The following is a 21,567-nucleotide window of genomic DNA, read 5'->3' as shown; positions in this document are numbered from 1 at the left end:
TATGGTGCATTGTGAAGACAAACCATTTCATGCATTGGCTCACCCAAAAGCCCCCCCCTACCACCCTGTTTTTGATGTGAAAAACCATCATTGGTTTTTCATTTTATTTTACCTATTACTCTAAAATGTGTTAGAAATTAATTCATTCCACTCATCATCCAAAAATATAGTTTTAGAGAGAATTAAAATCCTCCCTTTTATCTCTCTAAAAACCGAAATAATATAAGAGTTTATAAATATTTTGGTTCCATTTTTCTACCTTGATTAATATTATAACTAGTATTTGTAATATTAATTTAATTAAGAGAAGCCTTGGGTATAAAGCATAGGGAGAGATCTTACACTTAGATCTTTGTTCTTCCATTGGAATAGCTCAAGAACAAGAAGAGATAGGTGATCTCTCTTGTGCCCTAATAGCCGAAATCCATTTTGTAAGGACATGATTTCTCCTCTATTTATATCATTGTTTGCATGCATAAGATCCGTTTTAATTTTATGACAAATTATTTAGACATATAAGAGTATGTTAACATGTATATGAATCTACATTTCCTTCAATCGGTATCAAGAGCCACGGTTGTTTGCATGCAAATTGGTTAAAAGTTTTTCCGAGTTATATGAATAACAAATAAAACTTGTAAAATTTGTGTTATTATGATATATCACGAAATTATTACATGCATGTTAATATTTCTGGTCCTAAAATGTTTTAGGATTTTTTGGTTAATTTTTCGGATTTTTATTGTTCATATTTTACAATAATGGCATTTAAATGTGATTTTATGAATAAAAATGTCATTTTTGGTCGAAAATTAGCTATACTTCGAATTTTACGTTGATCTTTGGATATGTTATCACATATATTATTTTGAGATAACCTGTAATGTTTCATAATTTTTGCACTTCTTATGCTCGAAAAATAAATTTTTCATTATTAAATATGGATTTAAGAGAAAAATAGGTTAATATGAGTTAAATTTCGAATCTGGTCATAGAAAATTAATATGTTGTCACATGAAATTTTACAAAATGTGTGTAAAATAATTGGCTATAAAGAAGTCTTTTAGCATGATTTATGAATTTTTGAAGAAAAATTAGCATAAATAGTGACATTATTAGTGTAAAATTAATAAAACATAATCTATGACTTAGGAAAAACGTCTAATGTTGCATTTTATTGTATTTTTCAGATCTAAAATTGAAAAGTTAATGAAAATAATTTTTCCATGTTTTTATGATTATTTTATTAAATATCGATAAACCGCAACATTGTTTTTCCGGAAAAATTTCGAAATTTTTAACCTAAGATTTTGAACATTATGAGTGTCATGGAATTTTTCCAGAATGTTCATGAATTTAAATTTCAAATTTTGAATTTATTTGAAATTTTTGGATTTATTTGAAGTTTAATGGCTTATTTTGTAATTTTGGTCCTTTTATGAACAATTTTGTAAATAAAAGTTAATTATGGTCAAATTACTAGTGGAGACTAAATTTTGAGTCCTAAGAGGTTAGGGTAATTAACTTATGCATAAATATGAGTTTATGCATTTTTGTGATTATAAAATGTTGAAGTCACGCAAATCCGTAAAAACCGAGTAATATACGATATTGGCTAATTAAAGGCGATTTAGCATAAAATTGAGCATGTTCATACATATTATAATGCTGCATTTTCTTTATGATTGTCATAATTTTAATTTATGTAATTTTGAATTATGTAATTTTACTTAGTATGGCCTTAAATTTTAATTGGTATTTCCCGAAATGTATGGGAATATCGATTCGGTTGTAATTTTATTGTGATCTCGTATCACCGTTTTGTAATTTAATAGATTTATTTTATTTTAGTTACAAATGTATAATAGGAAATTATGTAATTTGTTATGTAATTTTATTCATTCCGGAGTTCCAAAAGACGGATTACTTCAAGAATGGCGATTCATAAAGACGGTGTTACCTCGAGATGCTTGCCACAACCGAAGTTCAAGGGACCAATGGAGTTGGTTTCCGAATATGTAATAGATTAATAGTTTTTCTATTTTAGGAAAGGCCATACTAGGATTTATTTATTTTATGCTTGCATTTTATTTTATGTCACATGCATCGCTAAATCGCCATAACTAAACATGCATTTTCTTTTTATCGAGTTTATCGACCGTGTCAATTAAAATTATCGTAGTTCACCGCTTTAGTTCACTTAAAACGTGATAGATAATAAATTGACATGACCTCTCACTAAAAACTAACAATTGAGACATAGCCTTACCAAATAGTAGAAACCATGAAAACCTATTTCGCGAGGGAGTGCGCTCGGCCCCACCGGGGTACAAACCTTGTTACGTAGGGGAAGTGGGTGATGAATGTTAATCCACCGAATTCATGTTGATGAGGGATGTATCGGCCACACCGTGCCCAAATTAATGTGGGTTTGGATCATGGACACATTTATTCGAAATTTGGATTGAACTCAACAAAAGTATTTGATAAGGGATGTATCGGCCCCACCGTGCCCTTGTCGATGTGTTTTGGGCTATAGATAATAGTTAATGTAATATTATCGACCAAGAGTTCTAAAAGTAGAATCGATTAAACGTTAATCCACCGAGTTATATTGATGAAGGATGTATCGGCCCCACCGTGCCTAAGTCGATATGAATTTGGGTCTTGGAATCATTTATCTAGTTGGGTAGAGGTCACTAGAAAAATGCATAAAACTTGTTTAAATCATTCATTTTTACGAGTATAATTAAAACGACAAATGTTTTACTCCTTATATTTTGTTTTGTAGACCACTTCTTATTCATAACAAATGGCAACACCAACTCCTAATGCTACACCACTCGCTACTTCATCTTGGCTCCGATCCTTTATGGATCGATGTAAACTTGAAAAGAATGGGTCAAATTTCTCCGAGTGGGATGCCCAACTCAAATTAGCCGCCGAAGGTGACGACAAGCTTCGTAACCTTACCGAGGCCTCTCCACCCGAACCCTCCACTAGGTCCACCGCGGCCACTAGGGAAGCCTATGAGGCTTACCAAAAGGAGTCCGCCGCAATGAAAAATGTCTTAATATTTGCGATGGAGGCGGAACTCCAAAGGAGAGCCTTCAAAATGGGCAATGCTAATGAGATTTACTCCAAACTTGTGACCATGTTTTCACAAACCCCGCGGATCGTCCAATATGAGGCGGCCGCGGCATTCTTTGATCTCGACTTCAAAGAGGGCCAAAAGGTTAGCCCTCATGTGCTCAAACTCATGGAGCTTGTCGAGACCTTGAAGATTCAAAAAGTTGAAATCCCCAAAGAACTCATCGTAGATAGGATTCTACACTCCTTGTCTAAAGTTAAGGCATATGTGCAATTCCGGGTGAATTTCAACATGCAAGACAAGGATGTGTCTCTTGAGGAGTTGCACAAGTTACTTGTGCAAGCCGAGAGGGACATGGGGTTAAATGTGAACCCTCCCAAGGATGTGCTTAACATAAGCACAAAGAGTAAGGGGAAGTTCAAGAAGAATGGGAGAAAGGGCAAGAAGCAAGCTCCCACATTCACCAAAGCTAAGTCTTGTGAAGCTAGCACCTCCAAAGTCAAGAAGGGTCCTCTTGACAAATGCCATTATTGTAATGCCATGGGACATTGGAAGAGGAATTGTTCCAAATACCTTGGTGATATCAAAGCTGGAAAGATCACTCCAGTAGGTAAATGACTAACCTTCTTTTATGTTTCTAAATTCAACTATGGTATAATGATGCAAAGTTGTGATAATGTATCTCCCTTTTTATTGTAAATAGGGCCTCCACCAAGCAAAGACAAGGGAAAAGAAAAACAAGCATGAGAAACCAATGAGAAGCTAAGGATAGCTTTTATGGAGCTTTGTTTTTCATTGTCTTATTTTAAGTTATGTTTTGAATTTTAGAACTTTAAGTTTCCGTGTTCGACATGGAAAGGTATTTTGGATAATGGTTTGTATTTTGGATGATGGTGACTTGGTTTGCAACCCAAGTCACCCGTTTTATCATTTATCCTTTATGTTCTAAAATTTCATCTTTAAATGCTTGCGTTTTGAAACATAAGATTATTCACTTAAAAGTGATCCCATAGACAATTATAATGACGGGTTTCATTATATGTCCACATGCTTAAGGCTTGTGTATGATCATTTATAAAGCGATTTTGAGTCTATGAACTCTCTTAAAGGTATGTGAACCACCAAGTACACATATGAAATCGATAACAATTAGTCAACCTATGAGGTAGTTCTCCTTATAATTCAACATCATTAATTTGTGTCTCATATGCTATCTTTGAATGTTTAGTGTATTCATTCTAAAGATAGAGTGGGAGAAAAATGAGGACACAACACACAAGACAAAGATCAAATTGTGTACTTGTGTAAATAAAGCTCTACGCAAGAGAAAATGATTTGAATAAAGGTATATCTATTTACATAGTATGCCGAATAGATGAGATCTATGTTCTCAAGTTAGTTCTATATGACTAAAGAGACCAAGTGTAGTAATCGTAAGAGTATATTCTCAAGATAACTACACGAGGAGACCAAAAGAGGTTTTGGATGAAAATGACTAATGCAAAGTCTTAACAAGTTTTTGACTAAGTTCTATATGATAAATTTTGACCTAATAGTTTCAATCATGAGTTTTACTTAAGAGCCTAAATGAATCAAAGTAACATACTAGTTATGATCAAAATCAAAGTTGCAAAGTTTGATATTCCGATATCTCCTATAGCCAACGTTTTAACCATACAAATGTCATTGCTTAACCTCCCTATGAAATGGTTAAATCTCCTTCCAAAAGGGTATTTGCGAAGGACGTATTCTAAATATTATTTGTATTTGAATATTGACATTGCTACACATCATTATGACATGAGTGTGTTAGAGATTTAAAATCTCTTTCCGTAAGGTTGAGATAAGACCACTTCAAAATAGGCATTTTGAAAGGATATGATGGGAACATATATGGTTTTATCCTAGTAACTTGGCAAAGCAATTTATATTTATATTCTTGACAAATTTCGATTAAGAAGTCAATTTCGAAATATGTAGAATTGAGTGGGAGTTAGGAAATTCTCATGTGAAGACATAGAATTTAGTGGGAGCTATCATCCTTGAAAGTATAAAACTCATTACTCATTAAAGAATGACGAGCTAATACCTTCTTTCATAAAGAAGCTTTTGAGTTTTCAATTCTGGATGAAAATGGACAATGATGAATCCAATTACATCATGAGATGTTGGATTAGTATTAAAGAGATACACATCGTATCAACATTTACATAGGTTATTCATGAATGAAAAATGGGATTACCATTAGCAGTCATGGTAGTTCATTGAACCTGAGAACGGTTGATCTCATGATTATTAGTAACTAATGTTTCCGCCATTAGAATAATAATGTACATGTCCAATTATGAATCATATGCATAAGAGCATGATGATTGACTTGGTGAGCCATAATAGAAGCGTCATGAATTCTCGAGTAGAATCCGATGAGCGATTTCAGTGATTGACGGATGTTCTATTGTGTGTCAAGAGTTTGCACATATTGTAGAAAATCCAAGCACATATGAGGATTTATGAGAATCCCAAATCTTTCAAGCCCAGAAAGAGAAATGAGAAGTTTTGGAAAGATACTTGGTTAAATAAGAGGTTATTCAAAACAATCTTTCCTAATAAAGCTAGGACTTGTGAGAAGTACTAAGCTAATAATCTTGTCAATTGTTACAAGATTCTACAAAACATATACCTAGTGCATTGTGTGTGGATGGAATACTTGATCGGTACAAGTTGTATTATTCATCGCAAATTCGTTCGTTATGAGATGATCGATAAGAAAGTTCTTTCAAGTTAAAGAACCAAAACCAAGGTCGAGAACCTTGATGTGTGCTTGTAAAATTCATGGTATGAGAACATGAATGTGAAGGAAATTGCAAGTGTAAGAAGTTTGAACAAGTGGACACATGGGATGTTAAACTTCTATTGCAATCAATAAGTGTTTACACTTATGATAAACATCACAAGGTTGTAATATGATATTGACTACCCGAGTGTGATGTCGACACTTGTCGTTTGAGTTATTATTAACTCACCTTGAACATTGTTATATCCAAACGGGTTGTAGGGACAATTGAACCCCGTTAAAGTGAACATGGATTAACATTGTTTTTGCCCATAGTTACTTATATGAGGTGACGTCTCGAAGTGACTAGAGTGTGATGCGATTGATGGCAAGTTCAAGTGCCATAGAGTCATGTGAGATGACTAGTCGATCACATAGGCGGTTGTTAGAACTTTCTGTCGGGCCTTATGGCCGCTTATAGAGTTTTCGCAAATTTATATAGCCTGGTCGTGGCGAGAGCTACTATAGTATTCGAATGAGTCGATTCTTTTGACTAAAGACTATTCACCTAAGATGGCACAGTTTGATTAACTTTGATTTGTGTTACTACGACCTTCGTAAATGGGGTCAAATGGGCATATTTTGGGTTATGATGGCTGTGGCTAGTCGAAGGGAATGAGTGCGATAGGAATTGTCCACCCCTAGTCGGGGTTATAACAATATCTCGGGGCCACTCGAGGAGTAATGAATCGAAATGCGTGGCCACGCTCGGATGGCATCCGAGTGGATAAATCCGGTCAATCAGTTATTCTCCAGATCGAGGAAACCACTCTCGATATGATCACTTGCAAGTACGACCGAAAGACACCTTGCATTGAGTGGGAGATAGTAATAGGACAAGAGAATTGGTGACGCACACTTGTCGAGGACAAGTGGGAGATTGTTGGAATATGTGTCCTCCGACAATAATGCGATCACGACTGTTGATCATGATGATCACATGTTTAAGTCTCATTAAAATGAATACAATTGGGAAGTAATTTTGTTACTGTCAACTGGTCAACATATATCGGTAATGATTGGCTGACTAGAGTTTGACATTACTGTCGTGTGACGGTGGTGATCAGTTGACCCCCTAGGTCATACCTAAAGGGCAATACTCTTAATTGATTATTTAATTAATCGTATAATGTTACGAGTTAATTAAATTACTTGAAAATTGACGGACGATTTTGGAAGTAAAATTTACGTATCATATTGAAATGTGATTTAATAAGATACGGTCTGAGTAATTGAATTGTATCATTACTCGGATGAAATAATTGTTTAATGTAACAATTAAATTGAATGAATTGTTATAAATACAATCAGTTGTGACTTATAAATTGGTAAAATATTTTGGCACTAGTAATTATGATATTACTAAGTCGATTTTGTATGTGACGTATTTTTATTAATACGTTGATTTTTAATATGTTAAAAATACATAACAAAATATATGTGACATGTGATATGTAACATATTGACAATTGACAAAATTAATATGGAATCCATATTAGCTAAAGGTGCCGAAAATAGGAGGGGCTTTTAAGCTAATTAATTGTTTAATTAGTAGCTAAACACAATGATTGTTTGGCTTTAGTAGCCATGCAAGCCTATGGTGCATTGTGAAGACAAACCATTTCATGCATTGGCTCACCCAAAAGCCCCCCCCCTACCACCCGGTTTTTGATGTGAAAAACCATCATTGGTTTTTCATTTTATTTTACCTATTACTCTAAAATGTGTTAGAAATTAATTCATTCCACTCATCATCCAAAAATATAGTTTTAGAGAGAATTAAAATCCTCCCTTTTATCTCTCTAAAAACCGAAATAATATAAGACTTTATAAATATTTTGGTTCCATTTTTCTACCTTGATTAATATTATAACTAGTATTTGTAATATTAATTTAATTAAGAGAAGCCTTGGGTATAAAGCATAGGGAGAGATCTTACACTTAGATCTTTGTTCTTCCATTGGAATAGCTCAAGAACAAGAAGAGATAGGTGATCTCTCTTGTGCCCTAATAGCCGAAATCCATTTTGTAAGGACATGATTTCTCCTCTATTTATATCATTGTTTGCATGCATAAGATCCGTTTTAATTTTATGACAAATTATTTAGACATATAAGAGTATGTTAACATGTATATGAATCTACATTTCCTTCAGGTTGGTGTCCTAAAAATTCATAGGATGAGACAAAATTTTGTCTTTTGGAAGAAATTAGTAAGGTGATATGGGTTGGTAAGGTATGCTTAAGTTTATGATTACATTGACGAGAAAAGGTAAAGGACTTAGGGAACAATGTTAAAATGGAGGTGTAAGGCATGAATGTAAACATGAGAGAATTTGTTGGATTCTGGTAAGGCCTAGGTGTGTGGTTGATATAAAGATTAATGGTATGATACCAATTGGAGTGGTGTGGTTTGCATAGGTTATAGAGCATGAGGTATCGAGAGGTTTTAAGGAGTACAAGATATGTTATATTCTCTTGTTGGCAGTGCGATCAAGGGGACTTCTAGGGAGAGTATTTGGTTAAGGTATAAGCGAGTTGGTAAGCATGGGAACAAGTCCGGGGGATCTTGGTGAGTGTTATGTAATGTTTGAGGTTATACGGACGTAAGCTTAAATTTTAAGAGGGGTAGAATGTCATATTGCGAAAGTAACGCTACATTTGTATTTGTTATTTGGTTATCTTAGCAGTTGTTGGTAAATGTGATGAGTACGGTTGTGGCATTAGGGTGGACTTGAGAATTTAAATGTTGTAAATGTTGATGGTGCACCATGTAGCCTGTGAGTATTTGGGGGGGAATTAGATAAAACCACGTAGCCTATGGGCATTTTGGATAGTAGCAGTGAGAACCATGAAACCACGAGACTTGTTAATATTTGGGATTATACTGTTGTTGAGATAGATTGGAAACTTCGGGACGAGATTTGTTTTAAGGGAGATAGAATGTAATAATAGTGAAATTAATGATGCATGTATAGTTGAGTAATATGTGTAAGTAGTATCGTAATGTGAGTTACTAATGATAGTATTTTGATTGGCGTGCAAGTATAAGTGGAGTAAGTTCTAACTGGTACGCAGTATGCCCAAACTTCGGGATGAAGTTCATTTTAAGGAGGAAAGACTGTAATACCCCTCATATTCTATGGTTATAAGACTCTTTGTGTGTGTCTAAAGTAAAAGGTAAACTATGAAAGGTTAATAGGAAGCTTCCAAAAATATGTCATAGTTGGAAATGTGATAACTTGTTTTAGGGGCATTTTCAAATGGTCATATCAAGAGTTATAGAGTTCCGTTGAGGGTGATTCAACTTGGAGGTAATTTTGACCACCCTGGCCGGCCGTTGACCGGGGTTTGACCATGTAATTTGAGCGTTATTTTGGGGGTTTTGGGGTAGATTCTTTTCTTATTCGTGATTGTATTAATAGATTAGTAAGTGTATGCATAATATTTTATTTTTTAGGTGAGAAATTTATGGAGGAGCGCTTTTAATTCTTATTTGTTTAATTTGAGAAGACTTGCTTAAGGGTAGGGATATCCTACTCAACACTTCTATGATCTTGTTGTGTAAACAATAGCGTATGTGTGGTGGTATAGTGCGTGATATGGTTATTGTGAAGCATATCGTGCAGTGGATTGTTATTATTATTGATCTTGTATGAACTTAATTATATATTTAGTGCCACTATAAATCATTATTGATACGAGTTATGAGACTGGAGATGAGTTGTGCGTAGCACGAAGAGTGCTACTCCTAGTTCTGCATAGAACGAAGGGTAATACTGCCAGTTGAGCATAGTATGAAAGTTCTACTGATAGATAGTTGAGCATAGCACTGTGTTGAGGGAGTTGTGCTACTGCCACTAATGTCAGTGACTTGTATGTAGTAGGGTTGGAGGTGGTGATGATGTTTCATGGTCAGTTGGTTGGGCCACTACTGTTGTTTATTTAGTTAATCATTGGGGTTAATATTGCTGTTTAGATATTCATACTCAACCGTTTGGTTGACAGTGTATTCTGTAAACACCTTTGATGAACCAGTTATTGGGGGAGCATATTGACTGACAAGTACTTGAGATTAGCTGACTTGGGAGCATGGGATGAGTGAGGACGGATGGCCGAGTCTAACTAGTTTTTTAGCTCACTTTGTTCAGACAGTTGTTATTTTAGTTTTCGCTGTGAGTTTTTAATAAATACTTATTTAGTTATTTGGTTCGGAGAACATGTAATAAAACCTTTAATCATTTAATTTATCTAAAGTACTTTGGTTTGTTTTACTTTGTTATTCACTACCTCAGGCAATCAGAGATGGTAACATCTCCTTTTATCTAGGAAGGCCTAGTTAAGGCTCTTGGATAAATGGGGGTGTTACAAGAAAATACATAAATAGATAAAGTAGAGGACTAAGAGGTCATACAATGCTTAAAGGATGGAATTTGGAAGACATTACACCAAGAAATATAAGATTAGCTCCACATACTTTGATTACACAATACTAATAAGGAAAGGTTAACTAAAAATTAAGAAAGATTTTTATTTTGATTATTCTAATACTATATGCTTAATAGATGAAAGATAAGAGAGTTTTAGATCTCAAATTTTTAGGTATTATTAGAGTTGTACCAAAACCTAAGTTAAATCTATCAAGGGAACAAAAACACGGGATTAGAGCTGAAGATTCCAGAGAATTGCGCAGGCTGCACTTTTCTCGAGTATCTTCCTTCTTGTTTCTTTATTGCTTCCTTTGTTGAATTTTATTTTGGCTCGCCTTGACCCCTTATTTATTGACTCCTAGCTTTACATTTATTGACTTCACCCTTGCTTGACTTTGGTTGACTTTAGCTCGGGTTGGACATTGACTTCCGTTGACGTTGACAATTTGACTTTCCTTATTGACCTTGCCCTTGACTTCATTGAATAAACATATAACTTACTCGCTTCAAGTCTCGAACAAATAACAATACATCAACCCACCAATTACAACAATTAGTGACATAATACAATCATTACTCAAGCTCTAATTCAAAATTAATCGAAATCGTCTAAATTATAACCAAAGGTGGAGAAAAGCAATTAGTAAAAAATATATACATGACCCATAAGATAACATTTTAAACTAGCTAAATGACCCTAATTAACATGACACATTATTATACGAGACTGAGTGTCAAGGTCCCACAACCAAGTAAGGTCAGATAAGGTTAGAGGGTGAGAAGTGGAAGGGGTGGATATCTCAGCATAAGCAAGAACAATAGAAAACATGAAGTAAGAAAGAAGATAAGAGGTGTGGACATTAGACAAGTTTGTGGTGAGAAGAGAGATGGCGAGGATCGAATTATGAATATTCTCAAAGAGCGGGTAGCCAAGGCGGACTAAGTCCCAGGCACTGTTAGAAACCAGAAGGTCAAGAATGGCATTACACTGAGAAATGGGTAAAAGGGATACCAACAATACTTCTAAGTGGGCTAAGAGGCAAACAAAAGTCTTGCCACAGATTAATGAGAAACGGTACCAATAGCCCATGACATGGTGTCATTTAAACATCAGCAACTACCCTATAGCATAACACGAGCCCAATACAAGAGAATTGCCTACTTAGAGGAGGTTAAACAAGTAAAAAAAAAAAATTAAAAACCCCCATTCTCCATTACCAATTCACAAATACAGACCATGGATCAACGTCTTATACTAAAAGTGCAATTACCATCCTCATCACCACCTCCTCCTCTGCCGCCTTTGCAATACACGTCTTACCATCGCCACTTACTTCACCTTCTCTACAATCCCCATCATCACACATCATGATTGTTGTTTTCATAACCATCGTCAGGCCATTTATCTCATTCCACAGTCAACTAAAAAGAAAGATGAAGAATAATAATAATCATGGTCAACATAAACAAACTATGTTTGAACATTATTCTTGAAAAATTTCTGATTTTAAAACTGAAATTTCATATTTTTATATTTCAAATTTCAACTAATTGTTTTAACCTAACTACTCACAGTTTTATATTAAGAACTTTGAGTTTCAATTTGAAAATTATGGCTTCAAATTAACTTAAAACAGATATATAGTTAACTCCCAAGTTTAATTGGCATATACTCGCAATTTTAGTTTCGATTTCAAAACTCGCAATTTTAGTTTCAAAACTTCATATCATTTCGATGAAAACCAAAGGTTTTAGTTTTATTTCTTCTCGATATGTCGTCAAGCATGGTTTTTAGAGTAATGACTATCAAATCAATTTTAATTTGAAAACTATATGTTCTAAAAAAAAAATATTAACAATATGGAGATGAATATGTTAGTGGAGGAGTTATGAGAGTAATGTAGCTTACATTGGGACTGAAGTTGTGGTAGCAGTGGCGAATGACGGCGGGATCTAAATTGAATTAGGGAATACGTAAGGATGTAGGTGGTAAGTAGTATAACATTTAGTGGGTATTTTTCGATATTTTTATTCTTTTTTTAGGGAATAGTCTTTGGGGTTTTTGTTAAAGGGCTGGTCTTATAGTATAAGACAATCTTATTTAATAATTTGTGATCAAACATACTGCTATTTTCCAATGGTTCTCCTACCACCATTATCTGCATTATGTGTAATACCCACGATGTTTAAAGACTCTTTTGACTGGCCCTTTGACCAGGAAAGATCTTAGAAGGGGATAGGTGAGAGGCTAGGTGAGGATAAGTGCCTCACGGGAGTGATTACTCGACCTAGTAGGGACTACTCGGTCGAGTAGTGTGAATACTCGACCGAGTAGAGCTTACTCGGCCGAGTACGAGAGTAATCGGCCGAGTATGGCTGCTGTTGACGCATTGATATAAAACGCAAGTTCGCAAGTTTCATTTCATTTTCGATAGTTCCTCTTTCTCTAAACCTAATTTATCTTTCTCTCACCTATCACCCATATTTCCATACACTCTCACTAGTATAGAAATGGCTTTTTGTTACGGTTAAAAGAGGTTTAGGCTACGGTTCCTCGACCGTAGTAAATCGGGGCGTTGCCTTAGATCAAGTACTTACGGCTACGGTTATGAACCGTAGCCTAAAGTGACTTTTGGCTTTGGTTATATCTGGAAACCGTAGCCTAAAGTGACTTTTGGCTATGGTTATTGAGGTTAAACCGTAGCCATAAGTTGATAAAAGGCCACGGTCTTTCTTAACAACCATTGCCGTTTCTCAATTAAATTTTTAAAAAAAAAATTATTTCCAATATATTTTTTCTGATGAATGTAAAACTTTTTATGAAGATAATAATTAATTACAATGTTTAATATACAACTGTCGTTACAAAACAACATTAATATTCAAAGCTAAACAAAATAAAAAATTATATTCTACTCGGACAACTGAAGCTCCCGATATTCTCCATGATCCAAGTAGCATCATTAGACTTGATTTTACGCATCACATGTTTCCCGACCTGCCAAATTTGATCATGGAGACTTGATATTATATGTCCATATGCAAAGCTTTCCACTCGCCCATAAACATACCAGTGGTTAAATGCGCAAGGAAATTAAAACAACCAGCTTAAAAAAAGATGCAAAATAAGAATATATTGCAAAACTGATTGTCTGAATTTCAAAATTTTAGAATTGTAAGTTCTGCTAGAAGACACATATTCAGAAATGCATCATATTTCCTCTCACCAAACCCCTAATCCATGCAGCTTAATGACCAGGAATCGTTAACTATCAAAGACGAGTATATGTTAATATAAATACATCTCAATTAAGCACATTATGATTTTATCATCTTAAAGCTTATTCAGTAATTAAATCAAGATGTATATTTCATACGGAGTACAAGTTTTTGTACTACTAAACTACAAGTAAACATTATGGTTCAAAATTTTGAAGATTAACGGAAAGAAACATTCAGACGATGAAGGTTTAAGTATACTAGAAAGGCAAGAAACTTACTGTCATATTTCTCTTGATTGCTTCTATCAGGTTTGTCAAATTTGAACCATAGTATCTTTCTAAGGCTGTGTCAATGATTGCATCATCCCACACCTAAACATTATGGTTCACATAGAATTAAGTGTGACATTCACAACTTAAGAAAAACAACACTACTATTTAACACACATATTAAACAGTTTTTACCCTACATAACACTTGGTTTATCTAGAAACATAATCTGGTGCATTATACGGCTAATGCTAGTTTATTTATGATTAATGTACACTTAGGCTTGAAAACTGACACCATCGAACATCCCGTTTGTCCCCCTTTCACACCAGATAAAGAATAAATAAGAGCCCTTCAAGAGCCTAAGAATTATGTCATTGACTGATGAATGTTTCAGAAAAGGAAAAATTCTGTATCATAATTATATAAGATGCCAAAATTTATGGTAGTGGTAGGTACGGTTCAGATGCTTGAAAACAATATTAACGGAACCATAAGAAGGCCACGCTATAGATAGAAGAATAAACAATTCAAATATACGTGCCGCAGTCACTTGCTACAAATGACCTATATCCCAACAAAATTTATAAACCTTATGACAAACGGAGTTCGCTCTCAAAGTGTACAGAGCTAATATGCATTCAAAATCACGATTGTGGTGTATAACAAACTGTAAAAGCAAGCTATATTTCATCTCAGAGATAAGGCAATACTTGACCAAGCCTAAAGTATGTTAATACTGCGGATACGGAAAGCAATGTTAAGTTCATTAACATGGTGTAGCAAATGTTGGCCCGATTAACTCACTCACTATCAAGTCTTTATTATCCATATCTATTTGCTACGTCTAGCAAATGTTAGCCTGATGATTAACTCATTCATTATCAAGTGTTTATTATCGCCATCTATTTCTAAGTCTAGCATCATAACTTGGTCCCTAATGCTCATTGAGCAAGATAAGTTCGAAATGAACCTAATTCCACAATCATGAAAATCCTAACACAGCAATTAAATTCAGAGGATAATATTGACAGTACCTAGTTCTGAAGTGCACGATCTGGATATACTGGAGGATACTCTTTCAGCAGCTAAATAACCCAATTTTGATAATTAGTTACCATCATCGGAATGGTTGGTTCTACAAAAAACTGTCACTGCAATAAGCAAGGGTTCATATTAGCAAATCTCGCAATAATCATAAGTCACAGAAAAGGACAAAATCATATAGATAATATAATATCTTAATAGAACCACTTATGCAAAGTATGCAACCGCATAAACAGCATCACTTGTGCAAAGTATGCAAAGGAAGCTTTCAAACTTATGCAAACGATACAAAACTTGTAGCCAGTAAGGATAAATATTACGGTATTACCTCCACATGTAAGAGATAAAAGGCTGATTCCAGTATCAGGTTCTGACTAATATGAAACATCCACCGCGGCACAATCTTATCAATCCAAACTCCAAATTTCTGAGAAAAAGTCAATATCAGTCTACTATTTCCGGGACTAACAGGCATACAGATGAAAACCAAAAGAAGTCTTTTTTGTTTCGCTGCTATAAATTTGATATAAACCTAAACCTAAACCTAAATCAAATTAAGCATCTGATTGTATACCCATCAAAATCAAAACGAAAAACCCTAAATTTGATATAAACCTAAACCTAAATCAAATTAAGCAAAAATTAAATAAATATATGAAATAATTGATTGCCCAGAACAAATATATGAGATAAAAGAGTACAAATTTGAACATGCCCACCAAATGAATGATAAAATGAGTAATAGAAAAGGAAAAAAAAGGATCGAAACCTGCAACATCAAGGCCATCATAAGTACCATAATTAATTGATTGGCGGTGGTGAAGTTGGCGATTTAACGTCGTCCCGGCTAACGTGGTGCAGGTGATGGCGACTTGGCGTCATGAGCGTAATTAAGGAGCTTGGGGGTTGACGTTGTGGTGATGGTGGCGACGGACGCTGGATGATTTATCACCGCTTGCTTTCACATTCGAAAAAGGGGGAGTTGAGAGATTGAGAGATGAAGAAGAGGCGTTTGAGGGTATGTGAGGTCGATCTGATTTAGGGAAATTTGATAGACGGAGCAGTGTGGTTATACGAGAATATGGAGTATTATATTTGTTTGTGGGCCTTATGTTATTATAAATGGCCACGGCTAAATAAAGAACCGTTGCCTTTGGTGTTTATTGGCTACGGTTTCAAATGTGAACCGAAGCCTTTTGTTTTTTTGGCTACGGTTTCAACGTAGCCTTTTGTCCCAGCCTAATGTCATTTATGTACTAGTGTCGCATTTAGCCTAGACCTCAACCATGGAAGGGGACAGGGTTTACGTAGGAAGGATGCTTGCGTGGTCGTCGTCCGTGTCACCGTTGGTCCGCGTCACTAGGTAAGTCGATGTTTGGTTGTTCTTTTCAGTAGATTGTTGGGGTAGTCGTATAATAGGATGTAGTTATCATTGTAGGAAGCGTCTCAGAGTCTTGCTTGACTGTTTGTGGATGCATTTTCATGGTTGGCGATAAGGTAGGGTTTCCATATTCAGTTCCTGTTTAATTGATTTGAGATATATTGTTATATTGTGTATGATTGTTGTCTGCTGATCATGATTGGAGTGTTGGTGTGGTGGTGGTGTGGTGGTTATGATGGTGTTGTGATGATTGTGGTGGAGTCACTTGCGGGAGTGGCTTCACACCCTAGTTCGCCCTCCGTGGAACCCGCCACGGGAGGGGATGTGCACATTAAGGGACATGGTTATCGCTCGTTGATGAGTGGGATTTAGGGGGGGGGGGGGGGGTTGGCTGCGGTCCCCCACTGGCGGCGAGGATTTCCTGTTGCAATGGGTAATCTGGCAGGGCTACAGACCTCGGTGTGTAGTCGGTTATAGTGTGAGATCGGGAGACCGGTGGAGGAGGATGATCAGCTGGTTGCATATTGTACTTGTCTTACTTTAATTGTTCCGTAACTGACCCCGTGTTGTGCTTTCAAAATTGTGGTGATACATTCGGGGATGGTGAGCAGTTGGCTTAGCAGCTACAGTTGGTTTGTTGCTGTTAGGCATGGAGGGATCTGAGTCACCGCGCTACCGATTATGCCGGTGACACATTGGATAGGAAAAGCACTTCGGGCATTGTGTAACACTACAGATTTTCCTTGGTGACTACTCGACCGAGTAGAGCCTACTCGGCCGAGTAGTGCTATGGTTGTGTGTTATTTTGGTTCTGCCGAGGAATACTCGGCCGAGTATAGTGAATACTCGACCGAGTATTGGACACTCGGCCGAGTATGCACTTACTCGACCGAGTATCCGGTTGGGCGGAGTGTTATTTCGACGGTTTGATTATGGAATGTTTAAGGTATTTTATATTCCCGCGTCAGTTTCTAATATCATTTTAAAAGCTTTATCATTTCTATGTTACCCTAATGACACCCAAATCATTCCCTAATCCTTCTCTTAAGCATTTCGTAGCGTCATTGTGTGGGTAATCGTCGTGATTCTTGCGTATAAGTTCTCGTTGCACTGTTGGTAAGTTTTATCTTCGTGATTATTTGTACCTTTTTGGGTTACTGTACATTTATATGAGAAGGGGATTTTGGGAATTGTACAAAGTGTAATCGTGTTGCATGATCATTGTATAGGAGAAGACTTCGTAGAGGAGCCTTTTTGATTGTCCGTATTGCATACTGCTGTTGATTGCTAAGGTAGGGTTTCCCTACTCAGTTTACTGTGCTTTGTATGACATGTTGTTGTAATTATCGTTGTCTGTTGATCATCGGAGTATGGAGGTTTTTGTGACAATGTTGGTGTGAGGGGATTGAGATGACTGTGATGTCATGTGATTGTGATTGTGGTGGAGTCACTTGCGGGAGTGGCTTCACACCCTAGTTCGCCTTCCGTGGAACCCGCCACGGGAGGGGATGTGCACATTAAGGGACAGGGATCGTTGTCGCTCGTTGAGGAGTTGGACTAAGTGGGATCGGCTGCGGTCACCCACTGGCGGCGAGGATTACCTGTTGCGATGGGTAATTTGGCAGGGCTACACACTTTGGTGTGTAGTCGGTTACTGTGTGAGCTTGGATGATTGGGAATTGGTGATGATCAGACAATTATTGCATTTGTTTGTCTTATTAGTTGAGTATTACTGACCCCGTTGTTATTTGTGGAATCTGCGGTGATCCATTTGGGGATGGTGAGCAGCCTTGACAGGTATTGCTAGTGAGAGCTTGGGGATTATCTTGGGAGATTTGCCACCACGAGTCATAGCATCACCGTCTGAGTCTTAGCGGGTTTTCATTTAATGTTAAGACTTTGAAGTTGTATTTTGTTAAACAGTATTTGGTTTTGGATATTGTAAACTTTACATTTCTCAGTACTTTAATAATTGTGCTCAATTCAGACGCTTTTGGTATGTACTAAACTCGGGCAACTGAGATGGTAACACACTTTCATGGTAGGGTGGTCCTGGTAAGGCACCTTGGTATGAAGGGGTGTTACAAAGTGGTATCAGAGCCGAAGATTCCGGCACCTAAACAAATGAAGTTAATGAACTTAGGGAGTCTAAATAAAATGAACCCGGGGAGAGTTGTTTGGAGCTACCGCAAAGACTCGGGAGACGTCCCGGAGTCGCAAATTGGCCCTCACTAACTCGACCCGGTAACATGGGAAAAGTGGTGATAGTTAGGTTTTGTATGTACATGTATGTGATGATAAAGGTTGGTAAAGGTTGATAGTGGAAAGTATATGTGCTAAAGTTGTGAATGCGGTGATGGGAGGAGATGGTAGATGAGATGGGTTGTGAATGGTTGTCATGTTAGAACTCGAATAAGCATGAACTGTATGCTGATATGATTACAATGTGGCATTAAAGTTTTAATATATGCATTGTATGCTGATGTGATTATAACATGGCTTTTAAGTTCTTAAGATTATGTATTTGCTACGGGAATAGTGAGCATGATAGGGGAATTGTAATCTGTAAACCTGTTTATAGCGTAACTCGGCCGAGCAGGGCAGGTACTCGACCGAGTATGGAGTACTCGGCCGAGTAACCAAGAACTCGACCGAGTGTTGTTTGATGGAAAGTAGCGATCGCTCTCGTTTGTGATAACTCGACCGAGTATGAACGTATACTCGACCGAGTAGTGTCCACTCGGCCGAGTGTTGTTACACTCGACCGAGTGTTGTTTTTGTGTTTTGACGTTCGCTTCTGGAGTCGATACTCGACCGAGTATCTGGGGGGATACTCGACCGAGTTGGCTTTACTCGACCGAGTATGATGTATACTCGGCCGAGTGTTCTTATGGCGGAAGAGTGTTAAATTTTGAGCATGTGTTTACGTTTCTTTAATTCTTATCAGCTCAAAATGCCGCCCAAAAGAACTCCTGCGCAGATCCAAGCTTCGGAGATGACTCTTACGAGGTTGCTCGCATGATTGAGCAACAAGAGGCTCTCCTTGAAGCTCTCAAAAATGTGGAAAAAGGGAACGAGAAGTCGATGGATGCAACCCAGCTTAGCATCAACATTGCTCGTTTCCACCCTCCCACATATGATGGGGTAGGTGAACCAAAGTCGCCGAGAAGTGGCACCGTGAGATTGAAGCTCTCATGGAAATGGTTAAGTGCCCCGAGGACATGATTGTTGAGCAGGTAGTGTACTACCTAAGAGGTGAAGCTGCAGTTTGGTGGCAGAATGTCAAGGATGATGCTAGAGCTTACTACCAGGCGGAAGGGGCTATTCCGTGGTCTGGGTTGAAGAGTGCTATGAGGGAGCAGTTTGTGCCGGAGCATATCCGACACAAGATGAGATCCGACTTTGATTCTTTCACCATGACTGAGGAGATGACAGTCACTGATTACTACCATCGGTTTTTGGAGCTATCTCGTTATGTTGAAGATATGCAGCTCGGGCAAAGAGGTTTGGCTCTCCGTTTTGAGAGGGGTTCATCTGCTAAGATCGTGAGTCGTATGCCAGCTAGGGTTGCTACTGACCTCAAGGAAGTGTATCTGAGAGCGGGTCAAGCTGAGAGAATGGTGGATCTCTCAAGAGAGATCGAGGAGAGAACTGCTGTAGAAAAGAGGAAGGCTGATGGTGGAAACAATAGTCAGCCAACCAACAAGAAAGGGAATTTCAACCATGCCAAGGCTTTTTCTAGTGGAGCTGGTTTCTCCGGAGGTTCTCGTGGCTGGGGAAAGAATGGGGGTCGGGCTGTAAATGACAACACCAACCTTACGTGCTTCAACTGTGGTGGGATAGGCCACAAAAGACGGGAATGCACGAGCTACAAGCCCGGCAATGGTTCAGGAGCTCGATCAGGGAATTTTTCTCAGGGGCCGACTCAGAGTTTTGCTAGTAACCGACCGGGAGGTTCATGGGGCAATAGAGGTGGACAGGGTAACCAGGGCGGTTACAACCGCGGTGCTGGTGGATCTTATCAGCGCCAGAACAACAGCGTCACTCAGGATTCGGCAGCTAAGCCAATTTGCAAGTACCTCCAATGCTTCAGTTCAGGGTGGAGGACAGAAAAACAGTGGAAAGCTCTTCATGATGGACAAGCAGGAAGCACAAGATGATGCTCATGTAGTTACCGGTACCTTTCTTGTTCATAATGTACCGTCCTTTGTTTTGTTTGATTCCGGGGCTACACATTCTTTTGTATCTAAAAGTCATGCTGTGTCTATGGGTTTGGGGAAGTTTGAGGTTTTAAAAGATGATGTGTTCATACCTTCAGGGGAGTCTGTGTCGTGTCTCAAGTTATATAAGGGTATATCCATGGTGATTGGAGGGGTAGATTTACCAGTAGACCTGTTAGAGTTTCCTATGGATGGGTTTGAGGTGATTGTCGGGATGGATTGGCTAGGTAAGTATGATGCCAGGATAGATTGTCGACAAAAGAGAGTGTCCTTAAAGGGGCCCAAGGGTGTTAGGGTGTCCTATAGAGGGTTTGTGGTAAAGCCTAAGTGTAGGTTCATAGCCGTGATGACCTTAAAGTCATGTTTAAGGAAGAAGTGTCCCTTGATTCTTTGTCATGTGAGAGATCACCGAGTAGAGCCGCCGACAGCTTCTGAGATATCCGTGGTGAGAGAATTCGAAGATGTCTTTCCTGAGGAAATACCGAGTTTGCCTCCCAAGAGGGATATTGATTTCAGCGTGGAGCTTAAGCCGGGAACGGGTCCTATATCTAAGGCACCTTACCGTATGGCACCTAAAGAGTTGGCAGAGTTGAAAAAGCAGATACATGAGTTGTTAGGCAAGGGTTATATCAGGCCTAGTGTGTCACCGTGGGGAGCTCCAGTCCTTTTTGTAAAGAAGAAAGATGGGAGTATGAGACTGTGAATTGATTACAGAGAGCTCAATCGGGTCACAGTGAAGAATAAGTATCCGTTGCCGAGGATTGATGATTTGTTCGATCAGCTAAGTGGAGTAGGTGTGTTTTGTAAGATTGATCTGAGGTCGGGGTATCATCAGCTGAGGATAGCAGATGAGGATATTCCTAAAACAGCATTCCGATCTCGTTATGGTCACTACGAGTACGTGGTGATGCCTTGTGGGTTGACCAATGCGCCAAAGAAATTTTATGGATTTGATGAACCGGATCTTTACACCGTTTTTGGATAGGTTTGTGGTTGTTTTCATCGACGATATCTTAGTTTATTCTAAGACTAAGGAAGAGCATGAAGAGCACTTGAGGATAGTTCTGCAGACCTT

The sequence above is a fragment of the Silene latifolia genome, unplaced genomic scaffold, assembly GCF_048544455.1.
Source record: "Silene latifolia isolate original U9 population unplaced genomic scaffold, ASM4854445v1 scaffold_70, whole genome shotgun sequence".
Classification (NCBI taxonomy): domain Eukaryota; kingdom Viridiplantae; phylum Streptophyta; class Magnoliopsida; order Caryophyllales; family Caryophyllaceae; genus Silene; species Silene latifolia.
The sequence above is the reverse complement of the archived record's forward strand: the minus strand, read 5'-3'. Positions refer to the sequence as shown.